General features: G+C 43.3%; 1 protein-coding gene and 2 long non-coding RNA genes across 5 annotated transcripts in view; 2 read left to right on the top strand and 1 right to left on the bottom strand.

Moving 5' to 3' along the window:
* Positions 1–20070, bottom strand: part of LOC110368142 — a 192741-nt gene that overhangs the window by 74880 nt on the left and 97791 nt on the right. The window lies entirely within an intron of this gene.
* LOC118560821 lies at positions 9327–10538 on the top strand. 2 transcript variants are annotated; one of them, XR_004929606.1, is made up of 3 exons: positions 9327–9538; positions 10119–10151; positions 10511–10538. It is a non-coding gene; the product is annotated as an uncharacterized LOC118560821 (long non-coding RNA). The 2 variants fall into 2 exon arrangements; XR_004929607.1 differs by having other exon boundaries at positions 10508–10529.
* On the top strand, positions 11065–11998 carry LOC118560822. 2 transcript variants are annotated; one of them, XR_004929609.1, is made up of 3 exons: positions 11065–11102; positions 11189–11323; positions 11488–11998. It is a non-coding gene; the product is annotated as an uncharacterized LOC118560822 (long non-coding RNA). The 2 variants fall into 2 exon arrangements; XR_004929608.1 differs by lacking the exon at positions 11065–11102 and having other exon boundaries at positions 11180–11323.

Raw genomic sequence — 20070 nt, 5'->3', positions numbered from 1 at the left:
TCAAGAGGATTTTCTCCAAACATAAAATCCCAGAACATTTCAAAGCAAACAGGACCCTCAGACAGAGGCTGGTGCATCCCAAGGACAAAACCCCCAAACCTAAGATGAGTGGAGTGGTGTATGCAGTTCAGTCAGTGAGGAATGTTCTGATCTTTATATTGGAGAAACCAAACAACCTCTCCACAGACGCATGGCTCAACACAGGAGAGCTACCTCCTCAGGTCAAGACTCTGCTGTCCACCTACACCTTAAGGACAAAGGACACTCTGTGAGGACCAACATGTTCACATTTTGGACAAAGAAGACAGATGGTTAGAAAGGGATGTGAAGGAAGCCATCTACGTTAAGAGAGAAACCTTAAACAGAGGAGGAGGCCTTAGGTTCCAACCTTTAAAAACCTACAACACCACAAAACGTTTTACTCCTCACAATTATTACCTCAATTCTCACGATGATCCAAACATCTCTCTTGTAAGCCAGGCCAACAACGACCTTAACGACTCCCCATTACTAAGGGGTGGACCTGTTTCACTTCAATTTGGATTGTTATCTAAGCCATTACAAGGCCTTTGTTGGGCAGTAGTATAAAGCTTGGTACGCCACACTTCTCCAGACATTTTGAATAGAAAAAGTTTTCTGATTGGGAAGCGAAATTTCTTCCAACTTCAAAAAAAAGTCCAGTTGTTTTGGGGTTGTTGTTTTTTTTTACTTTTTTGGAAAGTAGAAATAAGGGTTTGTGTTGTCCGAGCCTGTTTGTCACCTGCAGATCCACTTTTGTTAAAGTGCTGAGAACGGTAGAAAGACTGCAACACTGAGGATCCAACAGCAGCAAAGTTCAGGAGGACTTGGCTCACCAGATGTGGTCCATCAGTGAAGCATTGGAGCAGCAACCCCGGGCCAAGGAGGCACAGAGTGAGACGTAGGACCCCAAACCCCCAACCCAGCCCCACCATCACCTCACACAGGCGCAGGTGGTGGAGGTGGGGGACATTACTGCTCCAACTGGTGGACTGACCCCTGAGAGGTCAAGAGGGAGGGATCCATACACCCCCGACAGGAACACAAGCACCACCACACTAAGGTGTTTTTCTAAAACCTCTGATTTTGAAAATAGTTTAAAGTAAGAAAGAACAGAGGATGTAAAAAGTTCTTGACCAGCAGTTAATCACCGCAGGCCTGAAAGCAGGAAGTCCTTATCCAGACAATCAAGTCCTTAAACATCCTTAAATGACTACTCTACCCACTGACTAACTGTGGCTCAGAGGGTGGAGTAGTCAACTTGCACTGGTTGTGGGTTTGATTCCAGATTCCTACTGTCACATGTCGATGTGCCCCTGGGCAAGGCACTTAACCCCAACTAGCCTACTGATTGGTGAATGAATGTGTGAGTGTTAGTGAATGGGTGAATGTGGCTACAGTGTGGAGTGCTTTCAGTGATCATGATGACTAAGGGTTATACTGGATGACTGGAATAGTGTCATATTAATTCAGTTAATTTTAAAAATGGAGCTGAGACAGAAGAACAAAGGTAGTTTCTGAACTATTTCCCTGAAGGAGAACGGTCTAAGGTTCTCAAACACAACCTGACATGTGTGTATGGTAGAGGAATCCTAGACCAGGGTAGATGGAAATGACCTGATGGCGGCCATCTTTTCCTGAACAACAACAGGAAGTGGCTCACGGAGCCCAGGTAAAGGCTCACCGTCAGCAGAACTATGTAGGTTCAACAACTGTAGAGATGTTAGAAGAACATGAGGATTGGGACGGTTATTAGATGTGAGCCTGAATTAATATTGAGAGGAAGCCTCATAACTGCTCTCTGATGATGTAAAAGGCCATCTAGAAAAATGTTCAGTGAGATCTGAAGATCTGCTTCCTCCATCTGTTGTCTTTTATTTCTTGTACTATTAACCAATCAAAACTATTAGAAGGCAGCGTAACACCTAGCAACGGGGTCAACCACACCTCCTCACTAAGACCAACATTTCTATGGTCTCCTTCCTCACGGTCACTCTCAGCAGCATCTGAATCACTCTGAAGATGAGACTCAGCAGAAAGATTCAGGCTAAGAGGAGATCTCTGAGAGACTCTGAGGATCTTTGTGAAGACGGCACTGATCTGTTTTAAAGGCACCTTTAGCATTTCAGCTTTGTTCTTTTCACATTTAGAGAGTAAAATACTGAAGTCTGCCTCACCTTCATGGTTCCTCTTGATAAAGTGGAGAACCAGCAGAACCAGCAGAACCAGTAAGAGCAGAGAGACACCAGCATTGAAGAACGTGAGGCACTGGATGCTGTGGAGAAGAGACTGGTAATCACGAGGAAAGGTGGATGAGGGAGGAGGAGGAGGAGGAGGGGTGGATGGAGATAAAGGAAGGGTGGATGGAGGAGGAGGGGTGGATGGAAATAAAGGAGGGGTGGTGTTTCTCCCTGAAATGATCCAAAGGTAAATGTTTAGTTCTGGTCTCATGATGAAGGTTGAAGCAGACAGAGAAGCTGCTGACCTGAGACAGAGATGCTGCTGGATGGAGACTCTCCATGAGCGCTGATGCTACACCTGTAGAGGCCTTCATCAGAGCTGGTCACATGGTGGAGGGTCATGTGACCTGCAGGCTCAGTCCTGATGAGGGAGCCATCTTTATAGAAAGCAGCTGGGAGGTTGGAGGGAGCGGTCTTTGTGTGACAGCTCAGAGTGACGTCATCTCCCTCCATCACAGGGAGGACAGGACTCTGCAGGATCACTGATCCACCTCAACACAGAGACAAACTACAGCATTTCATCCATTTCCACACAGCTTCATCAACACTAACTCCACAGTCTGATCTTACCAGTGACAGTGAGCTGGATGCTGCTGCTGCTGGCTGCTCCCTCTCTCCCCTCACACCAGTAAACTCCACTGTCCTCTGGGAGCAGGTAGCTGATGCTGCAGGTAGAACCAGCAGGTTTCCCCCATTTATCTCCACACTGAGTCCTGGTTTCTCTGGTTGTGTTCCTCCTCACAGTCCATCCAGTAGAGCTGTTGTCCTCCTCACAGCTCAGAGACACAGAGTCTCTTACAAAGAACTGAGATCTGCTGGGACTCACAGTCACACCAGCTGCTGGAATAAAGAAACTGTTGCTTGATTTTATTCTAGAAGATCCAAAGTCCTTCAACATCTGGTTACTGAATACTACAACCACAGCTGGATGGAGGGAATGTCCTTTTCAGACTGTTGACCAAATGCATTTTAACTAGTTTTACATAAATTAATGATTAAAGGCAGCGTTTAATTATTTTAGAGGCTATAATGACAGATTAGAAAGGAACATTTTCCCTTAAATGCTTTGAACTCTTTTCCTTCATCCATAGAGTCACAAATAGACGTAATAATCCAGGCAGATTACCATGTGGATTATTTCAGTGTGAAACAGGAAGGTCACCAACCTTGGGTTGTTGTGCAGCACGGCATCACAGCCAGAACTGAGGAGAAGAAGAACATGACATCATCCAATGAGATGACTAGAAAATGATTTTCCTCATGAAGACAGATTCAGAGCTCAGATCCAGACTTTGTGTCAGTCCTGTTTCTGTTTCCTCACCATAAATCTAGGTTTAGACTTTAAAACAACTAAAACACGTCTACTTACAGAGCAGAAACCTGACAGCTGCTTCCTTCATCGTGTCTCTCAGAGATGAACTGATGGAATCAGATCTACTGTCAGAAACACAGAGTAAAACCCGCCTTCTTCCTCTTCCTCTGAGGCTGGCATATTCCTCTCTGTCTGACTTCTGACACCTGCTAAAAACCCATTTAGGGCACAAATGAGAAACGTCTGACCACAGAAAGTCTCTTCACGGTCAGCCTGAAGCAGTGACTGACTTTCCCCAACCTGACTCCCTAGATTACTGTTTTTCTGGTCTGACTTCTGATGATGGTACGATTTATTGATTTCCGGCAGCGCCCCTGAAGCAGCAGCTGGCATCCAGCTCCGACTAACTCGCGGACATTTTCATAAAAAATGGCGCCAAACTCGCTACAAGCTACTCATCAACCCAGCAGATCAGTATTCCAAAAAAAGTAAAAAACAAAACAACTGGACTTGTTTTCCGTAGTTGAAGACGTTTCACTTCCTCTCCAGGAAGCTTTCTCAATTCAAAAAATCTGGAGTAATGTGGAGCATCAAGCTTTATACTACTGCCCAACAACGGCCTTGTAATGGAATAGATAACATGCAAATTCAACAGAAACAGGTCACCAGATCAGTACTTGCCTGCCAGCGCCTGCTGGAGTTACGGCCATGTAGTGTTTTTGGACTTATAACCACTACTACGCTCGATTGTTTACGTGGCTTTGGTTGTGCTCTGGGAGCAAGTCCCAGAGGCCTGCGACGAAGGGGACTCACCGAGCAGCTCACACCGGAGTAGGGCCAAGTGGAAGCGGTGCAGCTGACCGAGAAAACGTGGCTGTCGCGGAGGTTTGGATGCCAAACTAAAGGCTAACCCCTACAGACCGCCGCTACCATCCATCCTGCTCTCCAACATCCGCTCACTGGACAACAAAATAGACCATCTACAGCTTGAACACTCTGCAAAGAGGGAGTTTAGAGACTGCTGCGCTCTCATCCTGACGGAGACATGGCTTACATCATCAATCCAGGACAACGTCTTTAGCCTGGAGGGGCTAGCTACTTTCCGCGCCGACAGAAGCAAAAAACTCAGCGGTAAGACCCGTGGAGGCGGATTCTGCGTTTACATCAATAACACCTGGTGTAAAAACGCTAGAATAGTCACAAGCTTTTGCTCTCTGACATAGAGCTCCTGACTGTTAGCTGCAGTGGAGGCGCTCCAGGACTGTTTTGAGTGCTCTGACTGGAACATGTTCAAAGCTGCAGCAACATATGACAAGATAAACATTGATGAGTACGCCATGACTGTGTCAGCCTACATCAACAAATGCATTGAGGACGTCAGCACCACCAAGACCATCATCACCCGAGCCAACCAACGACCCTGGATTACTGCGGAGGTCCGTCAAGCGCTAAAAGCGGAACTCAGCCTTCAAGTCTGGTGACAAGGAGGCTCTGAGGACAGCGAAAGCCAACCTGAACCGTGCCATCAGGTTAGCGAAGCGGAAACACAGTCAGAAAATCCAGGAGCTTTTCCATGAAGCCAGCAACACCAGGAGCATGTGGAAAGGCATACGGGCGATCACTGAATTCAATTCAATTCAATTTTATTTATATAGCGCCAAATCATGAAACATGTCATCTCAAGGCACTTTACAAAGTCAAGTTCAATCATATTATACAGATTGGGTCAGATTATACAGATTGGTCAAAAATGTCCTATGTAAGGAAACCAGTTGATTGCATCAAAGTCCCGACAAGCAGCATTCACTCCTGGAGAAGCGTAGAGCCACAGGGAGAGTCGTCTGCATTGTACATGGCTTTGCTGCAATCCCTCATACTGAGCAAGCATGAAGCGACAGTGGGAAGAAAAACTCCCCATTAACCGGAAGGAAAACCTCCGGCAGAACCGGGCTCAGTATGAACGGTCATCTGCCTCAAACCACTGGGAATACAACACGCCCTCCCCCCCGGTGGGTGAAGTTGATGCTGACTTCCTAAATGTACTAAATAACTTCTTTGGGAGGTTTGAGGCACTAAACAGCACTCCAGCAGTGAAAGCTGTTCCCCATCAGGAAGAGGAGGTGCTCTGCCTTGACACCGCCGACGTGTGGAAGACTTTGAGGAGAGTCAACCCGCGGAAGGCCCCAGGCCCCGACAACATACCTGCCTCCATCATTCCGATGCCGAAGAAACCTCAAGTCACCTGTTTCAACCTTTAACCTTTTACCTTTAACCCCACTAAGAATATTAGAATGCACTGAAACTTTTGTTATAATACCTAGAGTTTTAAAGTTTTCAGCAAAAAAAAGTGAAAATTAGTTTAAAATTCAGCGAGTTATAGTTGATTCAAATTGATTCTGCACGTGGTCAACACATTACACTGAGCTGAATGACCGCCCCAAGATGGCGCCCCAAATCTTTTCACCACTCATAGACGAAAGCGGTGGATGTGGGGTATATGTCTATGGTCGCACCGGCAGACCCAGACCCTGCACTCGCAACCCAACTTAGCGTGATTGTATTAGACAAGCCCTTCCACCCAACATCCAGTTTCAAATTGGCATAAAGCCACTGAAAAATTTAACGAGCATGAGAGATCAGAGTTGCACAGCGAGTCAATGCGAAAAGTTGGCTGCTTTGGATGACGTCCCCATTAGACCCTGGTTGCATGCACTGAAGTGTATATGATAATAAAGTAGTGAATCTCAATTTATTTATTCATTTTTATTTATAGTATTTTAATTAAGCCTATAGGCTCATAGGTCTTTTGTCCAAAAAAAAAATATTATAATAATTTTTTGACAGCACCCCCTGTTCAAAATTACCTCCAGCGGCTACATGTCAAGCTAGCCGCATAGCCCCCTGTAGCTGATCAGAAAACCGGCTTTCCCTTGGAGTAATTTACTGGCTACTGGACGCCCGTCGCCATAACCAGAAACAAAGGGAGAGGTTTGGCAGAGAAAAAAACAAGGAAAGTTTAGAAATGGTTTACTTAATGTGTTTTTACAGTGTTTTTAAAAGACGTGGAGCTAACAGGCATAGCCCCGATTAGCATTATAAAATCAAGCTTTGTTGATGTGTTTAAGTGTGCTTTTACGGTTATAACATACTTTATCTCCACTAGGGTTTGGTACATTCATCCATTCAGCCATCCATTTTCTGACCCACTTAATCCCTCATGGGGTCGCGGGGGTTGCTGGTGCTTATCTTCAGCGTTCACTGGGCGAGAGGCGGGGTTCACCCTGGACAGGTCGCCAGTCTGTCGCAGGGGTTTTGTACATTGATGGGATAATGATGTTTGTGTTTTCAGGTCCCCTCATTACTGTGACAATCTCAGCTCTGGTGCTGGTCTGACCCACAATCCAGCACACCTGCTCAACTCCACCCTTGCTGCAATTAGCTCTCACTGGTCCCACCTGTTTTCACCCTCATATAATCGCCGTGCAGATCAGCTGCCAGTGCTAAATTGTCTCAAGCCACATCTGCCTGACCCGATTTTGACTTCTGTTACCGAGCCTGCCTGTTCCCTGTTCTGGTTCTGTCTGCCTGCCCGGAAACCTCATGCGTTCTGTCCCTGGACATTTGAATCTGCCCGTCTTGGACTGCCTACCCGATACCTGGCCCCGTTCTGACTGTGAGTACTGAGCCATCCTAACCCTCGTTACCTCTGAGCCTGTTAGTTACTGGACCTGGACCGGACCTGGACCTGCCTTTTGGATCTCCCTGTCTGTACCACCGCTGAACCTCTGCCTCCCTGATCACCAAACCCGGACCTACCCGGGATTCTGTTCTTGGAAAGCCTCTAATGGACCCCCTGCCTGCCTGATCGACCACAAACGGACCTGTGTCCCCGGACCAGTTCGCCTGTCGTTCAGCCGGCTCTCCTGGCTCTTAAGGTTAGTGGTCCAGTCCTCCTCACTGTTACCCGCGAACCAACCACTGTTCACTAACCTGTTGTCTCTGCCTCAGGGGAATACCAGGCCGGCCGCTAGCTACCGCGCCCCGAGAAGACGAGCCCTCTTCCTGCCTTAAAATAAAATCTTAAAACGTCACTGACCTGTGTAGTTCGAATCTTGGGTCCAGTTTCCATTACATTACAATTACGACCAAAATAGAGCTTTAGGCCTTTTAAAATTAGTGCTGAATTTCCTCTAGCATAATGCTATTAGCTTCCCGGATAAAATTCATTCTACCACGCAACTATGGTTCATTTTAAAGATAAAATTTGTTGTCAATCCGCTCCGCCATCATGTGGTAGTGCTATGAGCGTTATTACCGCATTAATATGGAATATTAATTTAGATTTCATGGTGTTTTGTATAACTTTAGGATTAACCCATTTAGCAACCGATCGCTACAGCGACCCCTAGCCTCCAAGAGGAATAGTTGCATTAATAAAATCAAGTGTCTTAAAGGTTAATGATCTTTACTCGGCAAATCATTCTTTAAAATTTAATTTTCTCTAACGCAGGATTTGTATTGTGAATGGTTTGAAACACATATCAAATGTTCTAAATTAGTTAAGCTAATTTAACCTCATTCCACATTCTTTAAGATGAACTTTGGTTCTTTAACTGCAGTGAACCGGGATTCACTGAATTATTATGCTGATTGATAATTTTATTTTGTCTTTTTGTTTCTTTTGTGTGTCGATTTTCCTCAGCTTGTTTTTTTCCATTTTGTTTTGTAGTTTAGTTAAGTTTCACTAGCCTGGTAAAGAGGATTTGTTGATCGAAATATAGTGTTAATTCAGATAAACAGCTTTATATGGTGATGTTCTCTGGATGTTCATTTTATTTCTGTTAATACATTCTTGAACTTGAAGAGAAGTTGACACTCATTTATTTTATGTGTGTGCAGATGTTGCTGTTAAAAGATCGCTAGTGCTCGAATTCATCCCTTTCAATCATTGTCCTGTTATCAGCTGTTTGGGCTGATATTTACCAGACAATACCTAACAGACAGAGTTATTTATTAAACATTAAATAAATTAAAACCCTACGTAACGGTACAACACTACACTGGCTCCCTCATGGTTCTCTCATCCCAGATAAACATTAACATTCTCTAACTCACTCATAAATACACCCATGGACATCCACTTACAAACCACCAAGAACTCGTCACCCTCAGATCCACAAACAGCTGCTCCTCCAAGTCCCCAGTACCAGGCTCTCCACCATGGGAGACAGAGCCTTCTGTCCAGCCTCTGGAACAGCCTCTCTACCCACCTGAGGGTCATTCAGAGCCTTTACTCTCTGAAAACAGGCCTGAAAACATTTTTATTCAGAAAGGCCTATGAATGTTGACCACAAACTGATTTATAACCTTGTCTTATTGTTTGTAATTAAGTATATTCTTAATTTCCTTTACTTTGTTTTTAACTTCTTTTAACTCTGTGGAACTTTGAGATCTTGCTGATTAAAAGTGTATTAGAAATTAAATGTAATATTATTATTATTATTAAATCAGTTGAAGAGAGAAACATATAACTGAGGATCCAGGCTCCATTTGAATACCTCTTGGTAAGAACTTAGCAGAAGTGCATCAGCAGTCGGTAAAAGTACTGACTGAATAGTGCAGTCAGTAAGGAAATAAGTCAGAAAAAGAGCCTGTATGCTCTGTCTCGTTGCTATTTTAGCACAGGAACTCTGCAATATTCCTTTCTGGTGTGTAGGACACCAATCACATGATTCTTTGTGTGACATGAGTTAAAACTGTGAACCTGGGGTCATTTTATTCCTTATATTATATCATTAAAGCCTGGTAACAGAATGTTTGACACCCAACCAGAGGAAACCATGATGACCACCTTCCCCCAGCATCAGAGAAACAGGAAGTGGGCGGGGCTTAGAGCTGCCATCCAGGCCTGAGAGCTTCTGTCATCATCAGAGAACCATGAAGGAACCGTCTCTGCTGCTTCTGCTCTGTGAGTACTAACCTTCCATCATGTGGGTTTACCAGCAGCTCGCTCCATGAAGGACGTGTTTAACAGAACTTTTACCAGAACACAGCAGGACCTGCAGGTGGGTCTCTGTAATGGGGGCTGGGTGAAGGTGGTTGATGTGGTTGGAGGCGGATGAGTTCAGCAGTAACAGCCTGTTCTGTCAGTCGGTGTTCTAGATGCTTTCAACAGTTTCGAGACAGGAACAATTTACCAGCAGAAGTTTAAATGAATTAAAAACATGTTAAATTTAGTAATTTAGACATGTTAAAGTGTTGACGTTCCTCCTTAGGTTGTGGGTTCTTTCATAGATAATTTATTCATTACAACAAAAGGAAGCAAAACAGTAACTTTATGACTTAAATGAATTACTCATAAACACTGAAACTTTACAGTGAAGCCAACAGTGATATGATATACTTCTACGTACTGCACAGTACTGATGTCAGACATATTGATGAGATATATTACAGGAAATGTGCAGCAAGTGAAAGAGCTAACTGCTTTGATAGATAGATGGATGCTGATTGTCTAGAAATAAAGACTGTAAATCATCTTTCTACAGTTCTGACATCACTGCTGTGGAGTTTGACTAAAGGTCAGTAAATGTTACTTTGCTCTATCAAGCACACCTGAACATTAAGATCTGAAAGCAGTGATCATCTGTAAGAAATAAAGACATGTTTTTATTTATTGTCATAAGTTCTCATTCTGAATGGTTTATTTATTCAATGCTGCCTAGTATAAAATAGTGATAAAATAGTTTAATATATCTTTATAAATGTTTTCTTGAACATGTATACATCTTATATATCAACAGCTGTGAGTCCTTTAGTCCTAATAGTCTGGGTCACAGTCTGAGAGAATGATAATATAATGAAATGTATCTTTTTATTTAGCGTGAAATGAAACTACATTATATTTTTAACATGGGAAAACTTTTTAAACCTCCAGCAGCTGGTGTGACTGTGAGTCCCAGCAGATCTCAGTTCTTTGAAGAAGACTCTGTGTCTCTGAGCTGTGAGGAGGACAACATCTCTGCTGGATGGACTGTGAGGAGGAACACAACCAGAGGAACCAGGACTCAGTGTGGAGATGGATGGGGGAAACCAGCTGGTTCTACCTGCAGCATCAGCTACCTGATCCCATCAGACAGTGGAGTTTACTGGTGTGAGTGGAGAGAGGGAGCAGCCAGCAGCAGCAGCATCCAGCTCACTGTCACTGGTAAGATCAGACTGTGGAGTTAGTGTTGATGAAGCTGTGTGGAAATGGATGAAATGCTGTAGTTTGTCTCTGTGTTGAGGTGGATCAGTGATCCTGCAGAGTCCTGTCCTCCCTGTGATGGAGGGAGATGACGTCACTCTGAGCTGTCACACAAAGACCGCTCCCTCCAACCTCCCAGCTGCTTTCTATAAAGATGGCTCCCTCATCAGGACTGAGCCTGCAGGTCACATGACCCTCCACCATGTGACCAGCTCTGATGAAGGCCTCTACAGGTGTAGCATCAGCGCTCATGGAGAGTCTCCATCCAGCAGCATCTCTGTCTCAGGTCAGCAGCTTCTCTCTTTCCTTCAACACTGGTTGAATGCATCACCTGACCAGGTGGGATTCTGTCTGCAGGTAAACCTTCAACAGGTAAACCTTCAACCAAAGCTCCACCCACATCCACCAGCTCTCATGTTGGTCTTCGTGTTTTCATCCACCTGGTGGTGTTCTCTCCGTACTGCGTCTCCACTCTCCTCCTGGTGTCCTTATATCGACGAGCTACAGGTAACAGCCCAATCAATCAATCAATCAATCAATCAATCAATCAATCAATCAATCAACCAATAAACCAATCAATCAATCAATCAATCAACCAACCAATTAGTCAATCAATCAAATCTGTTGCCAGCATTTTATAACTTTCTCATTTCCTCCTCCTCTGACTTCAGGGACCTTCTGTTTGTTGATGACCTGGTCCACCCACGCTGCGCCAGGATTGGATGATAACTCTGATGATGTCATCACTGGTGTGACCACAGAGTATCACTTCTAAACCTGCTTTCCTGGGTTTTCTTTGACTGAGACTTCCTGGATCAGAACCAGCAGAGACTGACAACACCTCCCTGAGGACCTCCAGGTGTCAGAGTTACCTGTTCAAAGATCTCTGGTTCTCTCTGGAGGAGCTTCTGGACGTTCAAACATCATAAACTGGAGGAATGATCTGTGCAAAGCAGAATGTTTCTGACCGATGCTGCTGGTTCAGTTATTTGATGACTGAAAATGTCTTAAAGAGTTCTGGGAACTGCCTTCCTGCTTCCTCCTGTGTTGGTCACTTTTACCTGGTGGCCAGACTGTGTCTGGTCTCTACATAGACTAGGTGCAAAACGCCTCATTTCCAACATGTTTTATTCTGTGCACCATCAGCTCTGTCCTTAAATAAAGAACAAGTGCAAAGACAAATTATATGCTCAGTACAGTCAGAACAAGCAAACCCTTCTTGGCAATAAACTTGATTCTGATTCTAAAAGTGTTTAGCATCAGTGAGGGAGCTGTGAAAGGATTCAGCAGGAACCAGCAGTTCTGATCTAAACCAGCAGAGGGCACCAGAGCTCCTCAGCACAGATGTGGCGTGGACGCTTTACATTCTGATGGACATGTTTGTCCATCTATACAGGGATGTAATGAACCTGGGCCTGTATTCACAGAGATTCTCAGAAGTTCCTAACTTTGCCTAAATATCATGCAAAGGAGTTAAAGCTTCAGAGGGATTCAGTTTCTGCTGAGAGAGAACCTGAGGAAGATCTTGGTGAGGTGTGGTTGACCCTAATGCTGATTGTGATGCTAAGAGCTGTGATTGGTTGATACACACAAGCAAGAAACCCAAATTCACTCTGAGTTGTCAGTTTCTTGATCCAGTTTAATGGGTCAAATCCTCTCCATTGATCACATCAAATGTTTGGTTAGGATTACTCACGGAGGGTGGGGGGGGGGGGGGTTTGGGTTTCTACTCTGCTTTAAGGAAGGCCCAGTTCAGACAGCCATACTGCTGTTAGGTCTGGTGTGGGATCTCTCCTTCTCCGTGGCTCCTGAGTCTGTGGGGACGCTGTCTCCTCTGTGATCCAGAGTCCTGATCACTCCTGTCTGCTGCTCCAGTGGGTGATGAGAGCCAAACTACAAGTACTGGTCTGTGTTGGTTTGCAGTACATGTCAATTTCCAACTGTCCTCCATCTGAGATTGAGAGGTCACAGGCCAGGAAAGCCAACCAGACAAGTGTTATAAGAAATAACAACTGATTCCTGAGTTACTTATAAAAGGAAACAGTGATCTGATTAAGTTCCAGCACTCTATTGAGAAGCAGAATAAAAGCTCTCTCAGTTCTGTGTCGCTCTCTATAATAGACCAATTCATTGTTATTGTTTTGATGCGGGTTTTTCGCACATGCGCGCCGGACTGGTAGGCAAAAGGCGAACACAATGATGGACGCAAACAAAGGAAACGACGAGTTCTCCACGTATTTTTCTTCTTTAGATAACGTATCACAAGATCGTTTTAAGAGTAAGTTGATAGTTGATGGTATCAGATTGCCAGATCCACACAGCAAAAGCCTGAAGGGACGGAGCGAGTCTGTGAAATGCTGGCCAAGAGTCCGTACCGCGACATACAGCTGCTTTATAAACAAGCCAGGCCAGTACACACTAGAGAGCATGGAAGCCATGAAGCCACTGGACGGCTACAATTATTTTATATCGGGACATAGGCAGCAGCAACCCCCGCGACCCCATGAGGGATTAAGAGGGTCAGAAAATGGATGGATGTTGTTCACACGTTTGTGTAACATACGAAAGCGGAGTCGGACACAGAAAGCGCCTCAGCAGAGAGGAAGACCCGCCCGGTAGGTTAAAAAAAAACATTGTTCACTACGGATTATTTTGGTGTTTTTGTCTTATTAATCCTTTTCACGGACTGGAGTGCAGGTAGCAGGGCATCTTATCTGAGTCTGCGCTGGCCTCCTCCCTTCTGCAGCTGAGCTCAGAGGTGATCTTAGAACCTAAGCTGTAATTTTCCGTTATGTCAAGAGGGTGTTACTGTTCGGTGTTAGGTGAAATTTGCGGATGACACCACTGTAGCAGCACTTGAGAGACATTTCCTTAGACTGGAACCAAAGCTGAGAACAGTCCTTCTGTGAAATCAGACATCGAAGCAGCAAGCAAGCCACCACAGAAACCAGCTGTTTGTGATGTTTTGGTCAGCTGCTGACTTGGAGATCCATGGAGAGCTTCCACCTGAGCTCCCAAGTGAGCACTGATGATCCGGCACGTTGGAGCCTTCATAGGTCCAATACGAGGACAGCGCACCATGGAGAAGTGTCAATTTGTGTATGGGAAGAAACAACATTGCTGCCATCTGCAGGGCATTTCTGCAATACTGAGGATATTACAAGGGGGACAGACTCTTTAAAGTTTGATACAGCATTATCTGATAAAGATCTACTATAATGAAACCTTCTTTTGGGGGTGGAGAACTCAGTTAGATTAAACTCAGTCAGATAGGACAGGGTTGTGAGGAAATACAGAATCAGAATCAGACATACTTTAATAATCCCAGGGGAAATTGTTGTTTCAGCACAATCGCCAAATACTGTTAATTCTTCACAATCAATGCCATATGTCAGCACAAGGTCTAAAGTATGGAGCCAAGAGTGCGTCGGTTTATGCACATTTTGAGCAAAACCAATTGAATCTAGGATAGTTTTAAAGGCTACACTAAGGTTATCACATTCAGTGTGAACCTTAGTGTTCACACTGGGGACTGGGGACTTCCTGTTTGCGGTAAGGCGTATTGTGTCACTTCCTGTTGTTGCTGTGTGAACGACGGAGCTTTGCTCCAGGCTCTCTCGCTTTTTATCTTTAAACCTCTTTGCTCTGACATCTGTTTCCAAACATAAGTACTTTTAAAACATTGTCTGTGGCTGCTCATCACGTTTGGGAACTCCTCGTGTTTCACACGGTTTGTTCTTTGGCGTGATAATAGGGCGTTAGCCTAGCTTTAGCCTAGCGTTAGCCTAGCGCTAGCCAAGCCTTAGCCTCATAATGGCTTCTCCGTCCCTGACTAAGTCTCCTATCTGCTGCTCTCTGTGTCAGATGTTCAGTTAATCCTCTGCCTCCTTTAGTGATGATGGTACATGTAATAAATGTAGTGTTTTTGTAGCTTTGGAGGCGAGGGTGTCAGAATTGGAGACCCGGCTCCGTGCTGTTGAAAAACCAGCTGATAGCCGCTCTTTTGCTAGCGCGGAGCCGCATAGAGTAACTTCACGTAGCGAACCTAAAGCAGTAGCACCCGAGCAGCCTGGTAACCAGGCTGGCTGGGTGACAGTTCGTAGGAAGCATTGCTCTAGATTACAGACCCCAGATCACCACCAACCCATCTGCGTTTCTAATAAATTTTCCCCTCTGAGCGACAATCTCACCGAGGAGCTGACCTTAATTATTGGCAGCTCCATAATAAGAAATGTGGCACTAAAGAAACCAGGGACCATAGTTAAATGCCTACCAGGGGCCAGAACAGGCGACATAGAATCCTACCTAAAACTACTGGCTAAGGATAAGCGTAAATACCGCAAAATTGTTATTCACGCTGGCGGTAATGACACACCCGGTCACGCCGATCAGAGGTCACCAAAGTTGGTGTTGCTTCGGTTTGTGAGTTTGCTAAAACTATGTCGGACTCTGTAATTTTTTCTGGTCCCCTGCCTGATCTGACCAGTGATGACATGTTTAGCCGCATGTCATCATTCAACCGCTGGTTGTCTAGGTGGTGTCCAGAAAACGACGTGGGCTACATTGATAACTGGAGAACTTTCTGGGGAAAACCTGGTCTGATCCGGAGAGACGGCATCCATCCTACTTTGGATGGTGCAGCTCTTCTTTCTAGGAATCTGGCCGGATTTATTAGTTCTCCTAAATGCTGACAACCCAGGGTCCAGACCAGGAAGCAGAGCCGTAGTTTAACACACCTCTCTGCAGCTTCTGTACTGTTACCCACCCATTATCCTATTGAGACGGTGTCTTTCCCACGGCCAAAACTTAACAGATCAAAAACTGATCTAAAAGGAACAAATCATAAAAACCTAATAAAAATCAATATGGTTCACCTTGAACCTAAAAATAAAATAATAAAATGTGGTCTATTAAATATAAGGTCTCTCCCTCCAAAGACTTTGTTAGTTAATGAATTGATTTCTGATAATCAGATTGATTTGTTTTGTCTCACAGAAACCTGGCTACAAGAGGACTACGTTAGTATAAATGAGTCAACCCCCTCCAGTTATTCAAATTTCCACATTCCCAGATCTGTGGGAAGAGGAGGAGGAGTGGCAACTATCTTTCAGTCTGATTTATTAATTAGTCCCAGGCCAACTAATAATTACAGTTCTTTTGAACATTTAACCCTCAGTTTCCCTCATCCAAACTGCAAAGCAATAAAACCTCTTCTGTTTGTTGTTTTGTATCGTCCACCAGGCCCTTACACTCAGTTTTTGGATGAGTTGTCAGATTTCTTATCTGATTTGGTGTTAAATACTGATAAGGTTATTATAGTGGGTGATTTTAACATCCATGTTGACACTGAATGTGATAACCTTAGTGTAGCCTTTAAAACTATCCTAGATTCAATTGGTTTTGCTCAAAATGTGCATGAACCGACGCACTCTCGGCTCCATACTTTAGACCTTGTGCTGACATATGGCATTGATTGTGAAGAATTAACAGTATTTCTTCACAACCCTGTCCTGTCTGATCATTTTTTAATAACATTTGAGTTTAATCTAACTGAATTCTCCACCCCCAAAAGAGGGTTCCATTATAGTAGATTTTTATCGGATAATGCTGTATCAAAACTTAAAGAGTCTGTCCCCTTCTTAATATCCTCAGTATTGCAGAAATGCCCTGTAGATGGCAGCATTGCTGTTTCTTCCCATTCACAAATCGATACCTTTGCTAACAATGTGACTTCCTCATTGCGTTCTGCATTAGACAATGTAGCTCCCTTGAAAAAGAAGGTGATTATTCACAGGAAGCTGGCTCCTTGGTTTAATTCAGAGCTGCGTTCCTTGAAGCACAATGTTAGGAAATTGGAGAGAAAATGGCGCTCTACACACCAAGAGGAATCCTACTTAATCTGGAGGGACAGACTATTGTTGTATAACAAGACCCTCCGCAGAGTTAGAGCAGCATATTTTTCATCATTAATTGAAGAGAATAAAAATAATCCTAGATTTCTCTTTAGTACAGTTGCTAAACTTACCCAGAGCCACAGCTCTGTTGATCCATCCATTCCCTTAGCTCTCAGTAGTAATGATTTTATGGGATTCTTCATAAATAAAATTGATGCCATTAAAAATAAAATAATTGGCATCCTCCCAAACATGATTACCTCGTCCTCAGTAAGTGAGGCAGCATTGGAGGAATCTTTAGAATCTGCGCAGTGTTTGAACTGTTTAGAAGCAGTAGAGCTTTCTGAGCTATCAAAAATTTTAGCTTCATCTAAACCTTCTACCTGTATGTTAGACCCAATCCCAACCAAGTTGTTTAAGGACATATTCCCTTTGATCAGTGGCACTATTTTAGACATGATTAATCTATCCTTAGTAAATGGATATGTACCACAGGTTTTGAAAGTAGCTGTTATTAAACCTTTACTTAAGAAACCTTCTCTTGATCAAGATGAGTTAGTAAATTACAGACCTATATCTAATCTTCTTTTCTTATCTAAAATTCTTGAGAAAGTAGTTGCTAATCAACTTTGTGAACATTTACAAAGTAATGACCTACTTGAGGAGTTTCAGTCAGGCTTCAGAGCTCATCATAGCACTGAAACAGCTCTGGTGAAGGTCACTAATGATATTCTCATGGCCTCAGATAATGGACTTGTGTCTATACTTGTCCTGTTAGATCTCAGTGCTGCGTTTGATACAGTTGATCACAATATTCTCCTACAAAGACTTGAACATACTGTAGGGATTAAGGGGAAAGCATTAGGCTGGTTTAAATCTTATCTGTCAGACAGATTCCAATTTGTTCATGTTAATAATAAATCTTCCTCAAACTCTAGGGTCACCTGTGGAGTACCACAGGGTTCAGTCCTTGGACCAATTCTCTTTACTATATATATGCTTCCGATAGGCAAAATTATCAGACAGCATGGGATTAATTTCCACTGTTATGCTGATGATACTCAGCTATATTTATCCATAAATCCTGATGAATCCAATCAATTACTTCGACTGCAGTCATGTCTTGATGACATCAAAAGCTGGATGACTTTAAATTTCCTGCATCTAAATTCTGACAAGACCGAAGTTTTAATCTTTGGGCCAGAGTCCTCAAAAAATAAACTTCTTAACCAATCACTTAATCTGGGTGGCATTAACCTGGCCTCTGGTAATAAAGTAAAAAATCTTGGTGTTATTTTTGACCAAGACATGTCATTTAAATCCCATATTAAACAGGTTTCCAGAGTTTCCTTTTTTCACCTCCGGAATATCGCCAAAATTAGAAACATTCTGTCCAGGAGTGATGCTGAAAAACTGGTCCATGCATTTGTTACTTCAAGGCTGGACTATTGTAATTCTTTACTATCAGGAATTCCACAAAATGCAGTTCAAAGCCTTCAGCTGATCCAAAATGCTGCAGCAAGAGTTCTGATGAAAATCAACAAGAGGGATCATATTTCTCCAATTTTAGCTTTCCTTCATTGGCTTCCTGTTAAATCAAGAATAGAATTTAAAATTCTTCTTCTAACGTATAAAGCCCTTAATAATCAAGCTCCATCATATATCAGAGCTCTGATTACCCCGTATGTTCCTAACAGAGCACTTCGCTCTCAGACCGCAGGTCTGCTGGTGGTTCCTAGAGTCTCTAAAAGTAGAATGGGAGGCAGATCCTTTAGCTATCAGGCTCCTCTCCTGTGGAACCAACTCCCAGTTTTGGTCCGTGAGGCAGACACCCTGTCTACTTTTAAGACTAGGCTTAAAACTTTTCTTTTTGACAAAAATTATAACTAGTGACTCATGTTACTCTCAGCTACCTTTATAGTTTTACTGCTATAGGCTTAGGTTACTGGAGTATATCAGGATCTAATTTTCTCACTATATTGAGTTCTACTGTTCTTCAATTATGCATTATGTGTTGTCATTTCTGCTTTAACTTTCTGTTCTCTCTCTTTTTCTTCATAGTAGGTACACCTGGTCTGGCGTTCTGTTAACTGTGACATCATCCAGAGAAGACGGGTCACCCGCTACTACCATCTAATGTAGAACAGATTACTAGATCAATGTGTGCTTCTGTGCTTTTTTGTTTCTCTTGTTGTGTCTCTGTTCTGTCTTCTGTAACCCCAGTCGGTCGAGGCAGATGACCGTTCATACTGAGCCCGGTTCTGCCGGAGGTTTTTTTTTTCCCGTTAATGGGTGGTTTTTCTTCCCACTGTCGCTTCATGCTTGCTCAGTATGAGGGATTGCAGCAAAGCCATGTACAATGCAGATGACTCTTCCTGTGGCTCTACGGTTCCCCAGGAGTGAATGCTGCTTGTCGGGACTTGATGCAATCAACTGGTTTCCTTATATAGGACATTTTTGACCAATCTGTATAATCTGACCCAATCTGTATAATATGATTGAACTTGACTTTGTAAAGTGCCTTGAGATGACATGTTTCATGATTTGGCGCTATATAAATAAAATTGAATTGAATTGAATTGAATTGAGTGTCAACATGAATGTTAAAATTCCCCACTATAATAACCTTGTCAGTGTTTAAGACCAAATCAGATAAGAAGTCTGAACACTAATCTAAAAACTGAGAGTAAGGGCCTGGTGGACGATACAAAACAACAAGTAGAAGAGGTTTTATTGCTTTGCAGTTTGGATGAGGGAAACTGAGGGTTAAATGTTCACAAGAATTGTAGTTATTAATTAGCCTGGGAATAATTAATAAATCAGACTGAAAGATGGTTGCTACTCCTCCTCCTCTTCCCGTAGATCTGGAAATTTGGAAATTTAAATAATTGGAGGGAGTTGACCCATTTATTCTAACGTAGTCCTCTTGTAGCCAGGTTTCTGTGAGACAAAATAAATTAATCTAAATATCAGAAATCAATTAATTAACTAACAAAGACTTTGGAGAGAGAGACCTTATATTTAATAAACCACATTTAATTGTTTTATGCTTTTTGGTTAAAATTGAGTCATATTGATTTTTATTACATTTTTATGATTTGTTCCTTTTAGATCAGCTTTTAAATTGTTTCGTTTTAGCCGTGGGAAAGACACTGTCTCAATGGGGTGATGGGTAGGTAACAGTACAGAAACTGCTGAGAGGTGTGTTAAACTACAGCTCTGCTTCCTGGTCTGGTTTTCCCCCTTCCCTCCTTTCTTCCCCCACCTACGCAACCGCACTCACATTGATACTCCAATACATAGATAGGGAGGTAAATTAGTAATAAGTGTCTTGCCCAGGGGCACTGTTAATGCTGTTAA

Source organism: Fundulus heteroclitus, unplaced genomic scaffold, assembly GCF_011125445.2.
Source record: "Fundulus heteroclitus isolate FHET01 unplaced genomic scaffold, MU-UCD_Fhet_4.1 scaffold_49, whole genome shotgun sequence".
Classification (NCBI taxonomy): Eukaryota; Metazoa; Chordata; class Actinopteri; order Cyprinodontiformes; family Fundulidae; genus Fundulus; species Fundulus heteroclitus.
Note: the sequence above shows the minus strand (reverse complement) of the source record. Positions and strands in the feature narration are given on the sequence as shown.